We start from the raw sequence: 17,622 nt of genomic DNA, 5'->3' as shown, positions 1-17,622 counted from the left end.
ATTTCTGTAACTGCAAAATAGATCCCTACTTCATCCTTGTGAGGATGGAAGGCGTTTGTTCACAAGTGCTTGCTCTTCTCATCAGACCACCTTCTGACTCTGCTGTAGCCGAAACACTAATGTGGCCCGATCATACTGACGGCCTCAGGATTTTCTGCAACGGGGGGATTATATTCTCCTACTCTTTTTAACTTAAGAAGTTTGGTAAAGTCTTTGCCACCCTTCATACTATTTCCAGACCACAGGACTCCCTCCTCCCTCCCAACCAATCGTGGGCCATCTAAGGCCCATTCCTTCCACTTAAGCCCAGTGTAGGGGACCAGAATATGTCACTCCTAAACATGCCACACTGGCAAAAGGATTCTCTTGAGCTGGAGGCAAATGAGAATCAACAGATGCAGAAAGATGCCTTCCCAGAGTTTCCCTTAAGTGACCAGAAGTAGAAACTTTTGAAAACTAGGAACTGCTATAAGTCTCCTCTCCCAGGGAAGTTTTATGGGCATGAAGATGACAGAAAGATGGCACCAAAAGGGACCTGTACAAACAAGTATTACACCATTAGTGTCCCCCATATGTTTACCTTCCCACAGTCTGCCACTCTAGAAGCTCAAAATCCTTTCAAAATCCTTTTCGTCTTGTCACTTCTCTGAAAAGTTATTGTTCTTGTGTTAAGATGCTATATATATGAGCCCAAGTTCTAAGCATCCCATGGAGTCACCCTTCACTGATGTTTTTTCTACATAAACTCTTTTTCTCTCCTTCGTCTGCCTGTCAATCTAATTTACAGGGCTGCAGCCAGAGAACCTAGAAGAGTCAAAGGAAAAATCATTTATTTCTCCCCTACACCACCTTCCTTGATGGTTTCAGCATTGGGCTCACAGCGTTTTCCTCTATCCTATCCATCTTCATTGTCATAACTTCAATATCCACTGTGACAACTTTCTGGACTGTAGCACATAATTCTTCAATTCCAGAAGCTGTCATCTCTAGTCTATCCCTACTTCAAAACTGCATATGTCTTTATCTACTATTTCTTCTTTCACTTCTGGTCACTTTCTGACAAAGATGCATCTTTTCTCTCTCCCAAGGCTCACCTTCACCTGCAATCTGGATTCCCCAGTCTCCCACCTCCAGAGCAGAGTTCCCCAAATTGTGGTCCCCATGTCAACAGCCTCAGCACCTCCTGGGAACTTGCTGGGAAGGCTAAGTCTTGGGCCCCCAGATCTACTGAACCAGAAACTCTGGAGTGGGGCTGAGCAGTCTGTGCTTGAACAAGTTCCCTAGGGATTCTAAAGCAGGATTACTGTTTCAGGGAATTTAGTAGTTATGCAAGTATGTCCCCACCCCTCCCCACCCCCCATTACTCCTTCTTTTCTTCTACTTAATCATGTTCTGGTCTCCCATATCCTTAAAAAAGAAAAATCTGAATCCTGCTCCTCTTAGAAACATTCATTAAATGTTTATTTCATTGATAACATTCTCTAAATGACCTACTTTCTGTTCACATTTTCTCTTAAAGACACTCGAAGTCTCCTTAAATAGGGCTTCCATCTCCATCACATTCTATTAAAGCTATTCTTTCTAAGGCCAGCAAGTTATCTCCCAAACCTTATAGCTCTCATCCTCCCTCAATCTCTCTGCAACATTTGACAATGCTGAACACTTCCTTAGTCTTAAAAGTCCTATCCTAACTTCCTAAAAGAGCAAGATTCCAATTCTCTTTCTCTCTGACCATTCTTTCTCAGCCTCCTTTGACAGTTCTCTGTTTTATCTCACACAGGTATTTTTCCAACGCTCTTTCTTCCCTATTAGTCTCATCTTTACCACCTAGTCTAGACATTAATTCCAAATTCAACCTTCTATCCTAACCTCTCATCTTAGCCATAGTTTCACAAAACGAGCAATCATCTAGATGCTTCCAACTTGCGTGGTTCATGGTACCTCAAATTTAATACATACTAATGTCAACTTATCATTTTTGGTCCAAACCAAATTCTAATTTTCATTTCCCAGTTTTTATTAATTACATCATCATTCTCCCAATGTAGTATAGCATGTCCCAAAATAATGTCCCAGGAAACGCTACAGTCTAGAAACTGAAAAAAAAAAAAAAAAAAAAAAAGATGTTTCTATGAACAAATAAATGTGGGAAATGGGACAATGCCATCATCTTCTTGGAGATTCACAGTGCTTATTAGCGTATTAGAGGCCTTGAGAAATCCTGCACAGGAAAAACAATGCATGCAAGTGCAAATTAACTTGAACAAGGTCTTAATATTTTTGGAAATATTAAACAACACCACTCAGAACATCTACCAATACACATAAGAAGTGCTACCTTTATCATCATCTCGTCTCTGCCTCTTACGTCTGATTATTTGCCCAGCCTGGTTGACTTTCCCTTGCAGAGATCTTCTTTCCAGTTTTATAGTCACCTCCCACTTCAGGCCCCTCCTACTTGTTGTCTGGAGTATTGCAACTCATCTCACTTTCATTCTCTTGAACTTTTAATTCAGCCTGATTAGTATGAGGTCAGATTACTTAAAGTACAGGTCAGATCATTTCAGTCCTTGGTTTACAATCTTCACTAGACTTAAAGAATAAATGTCACCATACAGAAAAGTAACATTCAAGAGCCTTTCTAACCCAGATGAACCCTTGCTTGCCATCCCTTTCCTTCCATCCCTCTGTTCCCTATATTTCATCTAAAGTGGACCCTCACCTTTCCTCACACCCATGCTCTGGCTCACCCTATCCTCTGGCTTCATCGTGAGAAGCCCTCCAGCAACATCACGGTTTCCAGTGCTTACTGTTCTCCACATTTCAGCTATGATCCCACCACTTCTGGGAGCTTCCTGATACCCCAGTCATAAATTGTCACTGCTCCTTTTGAAATCCCATAGCTGTGTTCACTGCACTTGTAAACTCTTGTCTTCTGTCTTGAGAATGAGGCACCGCGAGGACATAAAGTGTGTTTCATACATATGTATCTCCCCAGCTGGACCTATTGCAGTGTCTTGCTCAGAGAACTCTAGAAATAACCTGCATAATAAATAAGGATCAAATTACATTGACCTGCACAAGGAAGAAGAAACAAATGCTCTTAAATGCAGAACCAGTGGCACTGGGAACGCCTTTCCCAGAATGTGGCCAGTACATGTGTGATGGAAAAGAAAATCCCCCATGTTCTTCCTTCAAGTTCAAGCCTCTTTGAAATACTAAGTGCTGTAATTTTGCTCTGTTGGTAGCTATAAACACCATAGTTCAAGATAAACTATCATACATAGTAATTTGCACCAGTTCCCAGGGTGCCAGCTGCTAGGCAATGTCCTCTCCTGTTCCTGAGAGGAATCAGATGGGTTCAACTTCCCAATAAAATTTAATACCGAACTGAAAAATAACAGAATCATGTCCACATTAGTGACGATCAAAATTACCATGGGCAGAAGAAGCAAAACACATAAATGATTCCTACTGCCACTCTCACCACAGCAGACACTCCCGATAAGGAAAAAACGGAGAGGAATCCAATCTGTTACATAACAACTGAGGCACAAGCACTTGGGTAAAAACAAAAGCAAAACCTTGGGATTACTAGTTCAACAAGAGATTACAAATCTTTCCAAAACAAAGGGTACAACCATTGATAACCACTAAAACTGTTAGACAAAAGTCCAAAAATTCTGTTCTTTTGTATTTCTTATGATATCATCGTTTACTCTTTGCCTCCTCAATTTACAATTACAAATGTCATGACCTTCAGCCAGTATGTTTGTCACTTTCTCCTCTAATCACTCACACACACACACACACACACACACACACACACCGGGGGTGCCAAGAAAATTCATACACATGACTTGATTCATCCTTTGTTATTGGTGTACTTGTATATTGAGTATTACAATTTTAGTACAGTTTTTTTTTCCTTTTTTATATTGTGTATACATTTTTTGGCACGCTCTGTGTGTGTGTGTGTGTGTGTGTGTGTGTGACGTGATGAAATGTAATGAGAAAAGGAAGCCAACATTTGTCAGGAAAGAAGGACGCTAACACTTACTGAATTCTCACAACCATTGTTAAGTGGTTATTATTTTATAGATTCCAGAAATCCACACTGGCACAGCAGAGTGAGTAAATGCACTAACTCTGGGACAAAACACATGGGTTCATATCCTGCTTACTTATTTACTGGCTGTGTGACCTTGAGCAAGTTACTTAATAGTTCCCCCTCTACAAAATTAGAATACTAATTGTATCTATATCCTGGAGTTATTACAAGTATAAATCAAGGTAACATCTCTAAAGTATTAAGAACACTGAAAATTTTAAGTTTTTTGTATAAAGATTTGTTACAAAAACAGCAAATACATTTGATTCAGTACCGTGCTTGAGAACACAGAGATAAATGAGTGGTGAAGTCCAGATTTTAACCCAGGTCTTTCTGACTCTTTTCACTTCATTGTCCTCAGTGGAAAGGACAGTTTATAAGTAAACTGAGGGAAAATATATGAGACTGTAGTTAGCATCCTTTAACTGAGAAGATAATGTGTTATAAATTAAATTGTCTCTCAAAATTCATATCTTGAATTCCTTACCCCCAGTACCTCAGAATGTGACCTTATTTGGAGATAGAATCTTTACAGAGAGAATCAAGTGAAAATGAGATCATTAGAGTGAGCTCTGATCCAATATGACAGGTGTCCTCATATAAGGGGGGGGGATGGACGTAAACATAGACACACACATAGACAGAAGATGATGTGAAGAGATACAGGGAGATGATGACCACCTACAAGCCAAAGAGAGAGGCCTGGAACAGACCTCAGCGCCCTCAGAAGGAGCCACCAGTTTGGGATACTTTGCTTGGCAGCCTTAGCAAACTAACACAATGGCCCTCACCAGAACCTTTGAGCCTGTTCTCAGAGGTGACTGACTATGTAAGGCTGTGCTTTTTCAACACAGCTTGTGGTCACAGGTTTTATTGGCTTGCTTGGGCAGCCATAACAAAGTACCACACGTAAGTGGCTTAAACAACAGAAATTTGTTTTCTCACATTTCTGGAGGCTGGACAACCAAGATCAAGGTGTTGCAAGCTTTCGTGCTCTGAGGTCTCTCTCCTTGGCTTACAGATGGCCGCCTTCTCGCTGTGTCCTCACATGGTCACCCCTCTGCCTGAGTGTCTGTGTCCTAATCTCTTCTTCTTATAAGAACACCATTCTTATGAATGGTGTCCATAAGGCCCACCCTAATGACCTCATTTTCATTTAATTATTTCTTTACAGGCCCTATCTCCAAATACTGCCACATTCTGAGGTCCATGTTGAGGTTAGGGCTTCCACATATGAATTTTAAGGAAATGCAATTCAGCCTGTAACACGGGCTATGGGGGTCTGAAGGCTCTAAGAGATACATGAGTCATCCCCCAGCTCTGTGCATTTTACTGAAGGATTTGTGAGCAAAATGTTAAGTCATTTAACTTCTAAGTGATCTAAACATATTTTTCTCTTAAATCATATTTTGGAGGAAAGGTAAAATTTACACGGGTTTTTTTTAAAAAAAATAAAAATATATTTCACAAGAGCGCTCTTTCCGCGGGCCCACTCCGTCTGTGGGCCCAGGCCCTGCACAAGGTTTGAGGAGCCACAAAGTAAGAGAATGGGATCACCAAGGTCACTCAGTAATGAAGAGGGACCGTGCTCCAGGATCTGGGCTGAGAAAGTGCATACACAAGCTGAATCATCTCGTTAGCTTCCTGCCCCTAGATGGGGACCAGAAGTTGCTCTTCTAATGTTATATTGAATCGTCCCAGAAGGATAAAGATAATCTTTGTTCTTGTGAGAACTGTTTGCTCAAATTAGGTGATGCCCTTCCAGGTACCCAAAGAGCTGGGTTTCTCCTTCTCTTTTAGCTGTTCAGGAAACAGAGCAAAACAACAAACCACAGCAGAAACCCAGCAGAGAAGCCCAAGGTGCTAGGAAAGCGCCTCACAAGGCCCCCGTACTTCTCAGAATCCTCAGCTGGTCACCTAGTCAACTTGGCAGTGAGCCTCGGGGTCTGCTGACTGCCCCTGTCACTGTACCTCTCTCCCAGAAATGGCTTTTTCCTTCTGTTAGAACCCTGGGGTGTGTGCTAACTTGTCAGTGATTGCACAGGCTCATTGATTCACTCTAAATTTAGCACCTGTTATGACTCAGGCACTCTGCTGAGGACACAAACATAAACAAAACCAATTTCATTAGAGACTTCACCATCAGGTTAAATGAATGCTAAAGTCAAAAAATAAAAATGGGTAGAAAAATAATTAAGATTTGTTTAGCTGCTTGACTGGTTTTTCTGCTTCCAAACTTGCTCCAATCCCACAGCCTTTCTCTCACAAAACACCCAGTGATTTTCTTTTTCCTTTCCCTTCCCTTCCCTTCCCTTCCCTTCCCTTCCCTTCCCTTCCCTTCCCTTCCCTTCCCTTCCCTTCCCTTTTATTCCCCTCTTCTCTTCTCTTTCTTTCTTTTCTTTCTTTTTCCTTTCTTTCCTCCCTCATTTCCTCCCCCCTCCCTTCCTTCCCCCTCTCCTTTTTTCTGAGTGTTCTTAAAATTTAAGGTTTAAATCAAATTATGTCACCCTCTTGCTTGACACCTTCCATTGGATCCCTCAGTACCCACAAGAAAGCCCAAAGACTTCCCCACAGCCCGCCTCCCTTTCCCTGGCCTCAGACACACTGGTCTCCAGACTGCTCCTAGGATGTGCTTCAGAACCTTTGCACTTGTTCCCACTTCCTGGAATACTCTATCCTCCAAATATCCACAAGCACACTCTCTCACTCCATTCAGGTTTCTACTCAAACGTCACCTCCTCAGATAGGCCATTTCTGATCAGTCCTCAACTCCCCATCTACCTGCCCTCCTAATTTTATTGTTTAAGCAATCTATCACCACATCGCATTATATATGTGTATGCCTGTGTGTGGTCTGCTTTCCCCAACTGGATCATAATCCTCCTGAGGGCAGGGGCTTCGTTTAGCTTACTGTTACTTCTGGTGGCTGGGACAAAGGGTTGGCACACAATAGGCTAAATGAATGAGCGAGTGAGTGAGTGAATGAATGAACGTGGATTAAAGCTAAATATTAGATGCAACCTTGCATCCTTGGGAAGAAGCTGATCGAAGTTGAATGGCTGAATAAGCTGATTTATACCTGTAAAAACAACAAAACCACAAGGATCCTAATTCATGGTGGGATAATCTATAGATAATATTTAGAACATGATTTTGAAGGTAGTAGTGGGAGGTATGTATGGGGGAGGTATGTTCCCTGAGGAAAGCAATTCAGAATAACTGGAGTAGGGGTCAGGTATAAAAATATACCTTTAAGGTGATCAGAATATGTCACTCCAAAATATGTCACTGTGGCACATGGTTTATTTTGAGCTGAAGGCAATTCAGAATCAACAAATGCAGAAAGAATTCTCTGCTCTCCCCTTAGTCATCCAAGACCAGGGCAAAAATTTCCCTTCTGAAGGCATCTTCCTTTCCTCAACTAGGAACAGGAGACTGACACTTATCACCAGAGACAGAGTCAGCACGAAGATAAGTCTGCACTAACAAACCTTACTAAAATAACCTTCAAATTCCATTAGTTTCCACTATATATTTCCCATTAGCTTCCCTATAATTTGTCATCTATTGAAATCCAAACGCCCTTTCCTTTCTGAAAAATGGTTAATGAGCCCTTGAGTCTAACCACTTCTTTGAATTTCACTTTTTTTCTATAAACTCTCATGCACATAAAAATTAGTAAAATTGTATGCCTTTTCTCCTGTTAATCTGTCTTTTGTCAGTTTAATTTGCATGTCCCCATGAATGTACCCAAGAGGATAGAGGAAAAGTATTTCCTCACCAACAGCCTTCATTTCACTACCCATCCATGTGCCTTCCTAGTCCATTCTATTTAATGCTTGGTCATATCACAACCAAATTATTTAATTCGATGTGTACTCTACTTTGTAAGAACTATATTTATAACACATTCAGACAGAAGGACTTAGTAAAGGGACATAAAAAAATGTCATATGAGGAGCTGGGGATTTTTCACCTGGAAAAGAACAAGTCTAAAGGAAGAGCAGGTGATCCAATATTCCACAAGTCCCAGAGGGGAATAAAACCCGGATCAAAGAGTTGAGATGTTAAAGCAAGGCGACTTCATTATATACACTCGTAAAGACAGAGCTATTGGCAGAGGACACCGGCTGCCAGCCAAGAGGAGGAGAGATGGCCTTTATGAGAGATGTGGTGGAGAACAGATGGATAACCAGCCTGGATCGCTATCAGTGATATGCAGTGTCAACACAAACAGTGCACAGGTGGGCTGGGACAGCAGGGTCTCAGTTACAACTCACGAACTGTGGAAACTTGACTGCCAACTGATGAATCTGGCCATCAGGTCACTCATCATTAAAGCAAGGTGGATTAAATCAGTGGCTGGCAAACCCAGTTCTTCAGAGGTTCACACACAATGGCTCAGGGATGCTTTAGTGGTGATTAAAGAGGGGAACGCAACTAGACCAGGCTGCACGACCCCTTCCTGCCTCTACCAGTAAAATCCTGTTATCTGGTTCACCAACTGAGCTTTGAAATAGATTTCATTTGGAAGAAGGAAAAAAAAAAAGTGCTCTCCTATTAAGAAGAGTTTAAAAACAACCAGAGTAGGTCCATGTCCCTTTCACTTCTAAAATTCTATTCTTTGATTCATTAACAGGCTAACAATTTTAAAAGAATACAGAACTGAAATACTTAAATTTTGAAAATAAAACTTAAAATAAATAGGCACTCACTAGTATTAATGCAACTGTACTGGTGGAAAAATCAGTTTTAATACATTTCCATTTTATTTTTACGTTACTTTGTCTTGATTACACACTTTTTAAACATGTAGTAATAAACAAATAATTTTCTATGACTTGGGAGTTTTGAGGCAACTCCTAAATATGCCCGTGATATTGCAATTTATAATAAGAAATAAGAATAAGAAATATAATAAGAAATATGTATTTGGTTGTTATCCCCACTCCAGGCACAGATCTCCCAAAACCTTGGAATTTCCTAAGTATTGGTAGCAATGAAGGTATTTTGTTCTGTTAGTGAGGTGACTTTTGGAAAGCCTCTAGATAACCAGAGAGTGAGTGGTTGGTTGTCAGGGGAACCAACCAAGGGATTAGAGGGTTGGAACTTTCAGTCCCATCCCTCCTGCCTCAGGGGACGGGTGGGTGCTGGAGGTTGAATCAATCACCAAGACCAATGATTTAATCAGTCAAATCTACAAAACGAAACCTCCTTAAAAACTCAAAGGAAAGGGTTTGGAGACCTTCTGGGTTGGCGAAGAACACGTAGAGAGTCTGGGAGAATGGTGAGCCCAGAGAGTATGCAAGCTCTGTGCTTTTCCCCCATACCGTGCCCTCGGCATCTCTTCCTGACTGTTCCTGAGTTATATTCTTTATAACAATCCAGTAATCTAGTAAATAAACTGTTTCTGAGTTCTGTAAGCCACTCTAACAAATGAATGAAACCCAAAGAAGGGGTCATGGGAACCTCCTACCTGTATCTGGTAGGACAGAAGCACAGGTGACAACCTGGACTTGTAAGTGGCATCTGGCTTGGAGGAGGTGTGCACTATTGTGGGATTGTAACCTATAATCTGTGGTATCTTAAGCTATCTCCAGGTACATAATGTCAGAATAGAGTGAAGTGCTTGGTGGTGTTGAAAAAAGAAAAAAGAAAAAAACACACACATGCTGGAATGCCCAAAGTGAAGGAGATTCCAAATGTAAGGTAATCCTACATTTTACAAACGACACATTTAAACTTTGTCGGGGCCAACCCTTAGGATCAGAGAAGACAGCCCAATGCCGTGGCAGAAACTCTAGATGCTCACCAGCCCGCTTTCTTCCTTAGACTACGGACAACTACCTTTCCAGCCTTCCTAGCAGTTCGGTTGGGCCCAGGTAACTGAGTCTGGGCCAGTGGAATGTGACGCCTGTCATTTCCCAGCCTGCCATTTAAATGCCTCATGGGGTCTGCCACGTTCTTCCTCTTCTGTAGCAGGTCTGGGGCTATGTGTTAAAAATATTTCTCAGTAGAGCGAAATAAAGTCTGCATACCTACCCCGCTGCTTGAAGGAGATCAACTCAGTGGGTGCTGGATTGTGACATACCTGAGAAATAAATCTTTACTGTGTTAGACCAGAGAGAGGTCTAGGATTGTTTGTTATAGCAGATAGTATTACTTGTCCCCATAAGAACGTCTACTGAAAATTTAGTAACACTACTTAAATATCACATTATGTAAATGTATACTAATTTAGAAATATCCTTCTTTCCAAACCTTTTTTCATATTTCATAAAACAACTTGCTGTGAACTTCTCACCTGTCTCACGGATATCAATAGAGACATAGAAACATCTCACTTCCTCTCCAGAGGAAATTGCCACCCAGTTTGCTGGAAAAAACACTTCTTTGAATTCTTGAGTTCACTATTGCATCTAGTATTTACAACTGTGAAGTCAGATACCCAGAAATGAATGTTAAGTCTCTATTCAAATTTTTAAGTCAAATTTGTCAGGTGAATTATATAAACACCCCCAAATACGACCTCAAGTAAGACTGACTGAGATCACTCAGGCCCGTGTGCTTCCTGCACCAGAAAAGATTCTGTGAGGTTCAAATACAAAGTGACTCTCTCTTTTTTCTGAGGAATAACTTTTGTTCACCATGAATAAATTATTCCTGAAAGTTCCAATTTATACTTTCCGGCGAAAATTGCTGGTTTAGCAAAATATACTTGAAATGCCTTCTAAGATTTTATTCAAATTTGAAATTAAACAGATACTTCTAAACTTTCCCACCGAAGAGGGAGAAATTCTTTTTATTGGCAGACTAACCAATAGTGGATATAATATTTAAATTAATTCACCATTTGTGTTTTATTCTCCTTTTATTGTACCTAGCTTAAGAATTTTCAAGGTAATATACACTGAACTTAACTCACTTTTTAAAACAGTTTTCACAGAAGGTATAATATTCATTTTTATTCTGACTTTCTCTTTTTATTCAAAGGTATTGATGAAGATAAGCCTCATATGTGCTTATGTGGTAATCTTGGGTAAATTTATATCTCAGAACATTTTTTGCATATTCTCTTTCTAAGTGCACATGGAAAAAATAAACACGATTTATTTTTGTTCAGTTGTATAAGCTCATTTGATTTTGGCATCTACATGGAATGAGAACCCAGTAACATTTTGCACGTATAAAAATCTCTGATTATTTTTTCAGGTGCTTTTATGTTTTTAAAAAAATACCAAATATGATTTGCAAGCAATAGTTTTTTTGATTGTAAAGCCATATATGTCAAGGAGAATTAATCTACACATGTATATGGTTTAAGCAGAACTTTCAAGGGCTATTTTTACCTACAGTCTTTTTCTAATTTTTGAGAGTAGGAGGAGGTATGTGGAAATGATTAATAGAAAGGAAATAGCATTGTTTTGATTGGGTGATTAGTCTTGTTTATTGTTGGTCTCTGCTTTGTTCCCATGAATAAATTATTCCAGAAAGTTCAAATTTATACTTTCCTGCCAATACTGCTGGTTCAGCAAAATATATTTGAAATGCCTTCTAAGATTTTATTCAAATTTGAAATTAAACAGACCCTTCTAAACTTTTCCACCAACGAGAGGGAAACTCTTTATTGGCAGATTAATCATTAGTGGGTATAATATTTAAATTAATTCACTATTTGTGTTTTATTCTTCTTTTATTACACCTAGCTTAGGAATTTTTGAGGTAATACATACTGAACTTGACTGACGTTTAAAAATATTCTTCATAGAAGACATAATATTCATTTTTAATCTGACGTTCTCTTTTTATTAAAAATTGTCTCAAAACACTCTGTAGATTTTTATAATGCTTAAAAACTTATCCTACACTCAAGGCCTGATCTACATGACAACTGCTTATGTCCTGGGCTCACTGATGCTATGGATTCTCCAAACAGAATCAGAATTTGCCAGGCTCTAAGTATATCTCAACAATGTTGATGTTGTTATGATGATATATGTACACTCAAAAAAAAAAAAAGTTCCAGATAGATACATTATTGAAAGTTTTGGGGGAAAGTAGTCAAAGATCTATTTGGTGGTTATTTCATAACTTCCTTTCTGTCAAAGTCTGAGGCGAAGGGGTGATAATTGAGAAGGGCTTGGGGACTCTCCCCGCGTAGAAATTTTACCTTTCACATAGATGCTATATCGTCAAATCAGGTGGATTTTCATGGTTTTATAATGAAATATTGTGTTGGGTTATCTGTTGCCAACTCAGCACTCTCCATTACCATCACCACCCCATACTCTTCCATGTAGCAAAAGGCATGGACGCCTGGTAATTATATTTACAAAATTTCTGCCAACAGGGAACCCTGTTGGGTCCCCGCAAAGAGAGTGTTTTGAGAACTTGTGTGAGTCATAGACGGCAGGAGAGAAGCCATATTATTGTTTGACACCAGCAGAAAGTAGATGTATGCGCTCCAGCAGACAAGTGGTGTTCCAGTTCCATTGGGCCAACCAATAGTTTCAAAGTGTGGTTCAGGAAGAAGTCCCCGAAACCCTTTTAGGGAGCACACCAGGTCAAAACTATTTTAACAACAACATTCACATGTCATTTGTCTTTTAATACGTTCATTTTCTCATATTTGTGCGGTGGAATTTTCCAGGAGCTGCGTGACCTGTGAGGACTTCATAGCGCTGATGGCTAAGGGATTGAGTGCTTGTGTTTTCTTGTGTTTTAAATGTTTCTGTTTTAATTTCCAATGTAATAAATATCAATAGATGTAACCCATGTAAGCAAAAGCTCTTTGTGGTGTTCAATAATTTCTAAGAAGGTAAAGCATTCATGAGACCAAAAAGTTTGAGAAATGCTTTTCTAATTTATATCCTAAGAATCACGTACCCAGTGCTTGAGGCAGCTGCAATGATCAGTGGTGACTTTGTGCGATTCCAGCAATTTCTTCACTCCCCCAAAGCTGCTGGCAAACCCGAGAACTAGTAGCTTTTTCTGATTTTATTTCTTCAGTCCCTTTAGGATTTGTAAGCTGCTAATTCCCTGTATTAAATGCCTTCCTCCATGAAATATGTAATGTGGCTTTTGTTTTCTTGACCAAACCAGGGTCGAGTTCAACTGATGCTCAATACAGGATACTGCAAATTTGTTTTTAATAAATCTTTAAAATCATACCATGTGGGGAAAACTCTTCCCTACCCCACCCCTACCTTACTATAAATTAGAAGAAATTACCCTCAAACCATTTTCTCTCCAAGTTGATGGCCCAAACTCAGTGTTATTTTAAAACAGTTATTCTATCTCTATATAACAAGCATGTGCTTTCCAGAGAAAGCTCAAAATTAACTGATAAAGCTTTACAGGCAACTTTACAACAGTTCTTGTTGAAGGCTATGAATACTATAACACGGTTTGTTGTAACACAATAGTTGTATTTCAAGAAGTTCCATTGTATTGACAAAAAAAATATGATTAAAGACAATATAATTGATTGTGGAAAAAGCATTTAAGGCTAGGAAGTGTTAAATTTGCCATCCCTGTAGGTATTTATATATTCCTAAAATTTTAACCATAAATAACACTCACAAACTCTTCATCTAATTACACCTATCATTTGCACGACAAAGGGCTTTACTTTGCTTCTCAGGACCAGCCAGCATCAGCACAGACAGATTCCTACACACTGTTACCGCTCTACGACCAGCTGTCTCAGAAACCGGTTCAGAGCTGCTGAGTTGCAGAAAGAACAGCCATTTTTCTTATGGCCTCGGTCTTGATCCCCACAATACTGCAACCAAGGAGGGTCTGTCTGCTAAGAGGACCTTGATGCTTCATCCATCACCTGGTTTCCATGAAAACTGAGCTATGAGAATCGTTGGAATATAAAATCGCCTAACTTTACAAAAGAGAAATTGGTTATTTCAGTCTTTGATCCAGTTACATGAAACTGCCTGCTGTTCCTAAAGCAAATCTTGCTCTCTTCTGCTCTGGGGAGCACACTGGTCCCCTCGCATGAAATATCCCATCTTAATCACCTTTCCATCTATCTGCAACACTTCCTAGTACCTAACTCTACAAAGAAGTTCAAGTCTAAGTGTCAACAGGACAAGTCTTTGTTCAAGTTGCTCCCAGTATACACGTGTGGGGAGAGACACACCTAACTTGATATGGTATCATAAGGGAGGTAAGAAGCATGGACATGATGTGTGGGGGTGGGAGGTGACAAGTAAAGACAGAGGGAGGGCTGGTGGGGCACAGCAACGGACCAGGCCAGGCCGTAAAGCAGGGCTACTGAGTGGTAGGGAATATCTGAATGGAATCCTAAACCTTTGGGCAGGAAAATGTCCTGCTGCTGGGAACATTTAATAGTTCATTCATTTTTCTAGGACGTGAGAAAGATGGCAGGAGGTTTCTGTCTAATCCAGGGACAAAGGACAATTAGGCAACATACAACCTTCGTGTTCTGCAACCTGTAGGCAGGATCCTTCCCTATAGCTAGTCAGCTCCTGGTCATCCAAATCAAACAGGTAATCGAGGCAAGAATAAATGGGAGTACATATGTGGATCGTATTTTATGGGAGTTAAAACAAAATAAAGCAACTCAGAAGCTCACAGACTAGTAAACCAACACAGGCCACAGCCAGGCCAAACCACAGAAAGATTAGCTCCCCACTGTCTGCCAAACTTGAAAGGATCTTTCAGTTTTGTTTGCTTTCTCACAGGCCATTGAACAATCCAAAAAACAAAACAAAACAAAACATTGAAATCGCTGGGCACTGACAACTGTTTAAACTAGAACACCCTTCACAGCTCTATAGCACAGGAAAGTATTTCAAGTATTATGTATTTGCCCAACCCCTGCTTCTACACTAGACTAAACACTATAGCTAAAATGAGAACTCCAAGAAGAATGCATGTGGTAACCTCAAGTATCTGACAACAAAGGAGAATGCAGTGTTTTGAGAACTGTCCCACAGTTCTTTAGACATCAGCTATTCTAATTGGAGGAAGGCTGGGATTCTTAAAGATTCTTGTACTTTGTAAACTTTTATGGTATATGGATTTGTTTCAGGAGTCTGTGAAGACCCTGGAAATAATAGCCAAGCTATGTGGATGTAAGGTATTTCCCTGGAGAAGGCTCACAGATTTCATCATATATTCAAAGGCATTCATGACCCACTAAAGATGGAGAACCACCACTGGAAAAAAAAAAAAAATCCTTAAGGAAAAGGGTTCCATATTGGTGACATTACAATGACTGTTTTTCAGAAGGAAATAGCATACACCGGGGGTGCCAAAAAAACGTACACAAGTGGACACTTTGGTTACCGTTGCTCAAGCAGTAGTTTGCCACAATCAGAATTGTCTAGACGCTGATGGTAACCACTTTGAGCACCTCTTGCAATTGCAGAAGTCAAACGTGACTTGTATTCATCTTTTGTTATTGGTATATATTGAGTATTACAAGTTTAATACAGTTTTCCTTTCTTAAAATATATATGCATTTTTTTGGTACCCTCCGAATATTTCAGGGAAATATAAATAATTATGTCAAGATCTAAGATTATAAGGTACTTGTTTGTCTTAACTTGAATTGATAGTTTTCCTTGGGCTGGAGTTAACAAGAGTTGACTGACCTTTACTAATATAAAAACATTTTTACATACATATGAATTTTTAGGGCGAAAATCCTTTCTTTTAAAGATATTACATTTCCCCAAATTCCTGCTTTATCATTTTACCAAGACAATTAACAAAAGCATAAGTCTAGAAACAAAAGGTTCATGTTTTGTAAAACTAAGCTATTTAGGAGAAATTTAAAGTATTATTTTGAGGTATAAACATGACAGTTAAAATTAAAAAGCCTTTTCAGTAAAATTAAAAATCCTTTTCAGTTCTTCTTGTATTTTCTGGAACCCAAATACCTTTCGATAGGGTCAAACTCAAATGTATGTTAAACTAAATTCTAGACTGAAGGTGGTTATATAGATATAGGTGAAATATCAATTAGATGACTGACACTCCAAGAATAGACCTTAGTTTGTAGCAAAAGATAAGGAATGGAGTGTACACGTATCAATGTATAAAGCTTAAATAAAATATTTAGGGTTGGGATACATCCCATTAGCTGACTTTAGGTCACTTAGATCACTTGGATAAGAGGATACTGACTTAACTGCCACCTCTGAAATGCCAACTCAGGGGCAGACTATGTAGCATAAAAGTGATACAACACATATGGCATTTCGTAAACATTATTGCACAGTCCGTGGTACTGTAGGACCTGGGTCTCAGTGTGATCAACTCCTCTCTCTCAACTTAAAGTGAAAAGTTGAATAAAATGGTACATTACCACATGTCCTCTTCGACTGAACTCCTGGAGATCAGTCTTATATTTCCTAGCACACCCGAACATAGTTGTGTTGAACACATTAATTTATTATGTGGAGATTTTTATCTATTCAAAGGATTTCTCTACTCCATTGTGCGTCCATCATATGCTTCAGACAACTTAGTATACTATATGCCACAGATCTGCTGTAAGTCTGTGTGAATGTGTGTGACATTGAGTTGTTATGTAAACAAACTTGTAACTTGACTTTCGTCTGTAAAGAATGCAGGTTGCCTCAAATGTAAGGTTACAATTGGTCCAATAAGTATTTCATGCAAGGATAACTATAGTTCCCCAAAGATGACAAAAGGAAGAGTTATATTGTTTAAAATCCAGGGAGTAACTCTAGAAAGCTGAAAGACTGGAAGACTTACCTGATTGCTCACATTTTTCACCAAGATCCTGCCAAACACACTTCCTGGCCCAGTCTTGGGAGGGTAGGGCAAATATAGTATTTAGCCTCATATCTTCAAGAACACTTTGTTTGTTTGTTTTTTTAGAGCAATGGGCGATAGTTCTGCAAATATCAGTGGAAAGAACTCTTCGAACTTTCCCTAGAAAGAACTAGGGAATCATTACAACATAAATAACGTTGACAGCTAATTGTACAATTCATCTCCCTTCTTCAAGACAGGATTTAATTAAAATAAAACACCTTTTTAAGCCACATAAATTTCTTTAAAACCATCACTAAAACAGTTTTCTAGCCTTTACATCATCTTCTCATCTCTCTCTAGTCAATTATAACATCTAACTTTGCTTTTTGGCTGCTATAACTTTTAGACCGTTCCTTTCATCTGTTTTCCCCTTAGGAACAGACAATACTTATGAAATCTCTTTTCAAATAGTTTCACTGTAATTTCAATCTTCTTTCCCTCATTCTACTTAAACTGTTTCTTCCACATTCTTCATACAACCTATTTTCTAGTGTGGATGAAAAAGGGGCCACATACTAAACCTGACAAGCTCAGGGGAGGCTGGCATGGCAGACCCTAAAAATTCAGAGACCGAAAGTAATCATATAGGATGGTCTGAACATAAAAATTCTTCAAAGTGGGTCATGGCAAGTAGTCACATCCTTGGCCTGTAGCTTCCTTGAGAAAGGTCAATTTTTACCTTAAGT

At 39.4% G+C, this 17,622-nt stretch overlaps 1 protein-coding gene across 7 annotated transcripts in view; it reads right to left on the bottom strand.

Annotated features, from left to right (window-relative positions):
* CACNB2 (calcium voltage-gated channel auxiliary subunit beta 2) overlaps positions 1–17,622 on the bottom strand; it is a 329,662-nt gene that overhangs the window by 83,244 nt on the left and 228,796 nt on the right. The window lies entirely within an intron of this gene.

This window comes from Rhinolophus sinicus, chromosome 1, assembly GCF_057876585.1.
Source record: "Rhinolophus sinicus isolate RSI-liver-muscle chromosome 1, RSI-T2T, whole genome shotgun sequence".
NCBI lineage: Eukaryota > Metazoa > Chordata > Mammalia > Chiroptera > Rhinolophidae > Rhinolophus > Rhinolophus sinicus.
The sequence above is the reverse complement of the archived record's forward strand: the minus strand, read 5'-3'. Positions and strand labels throughout refer to the sequence as shown.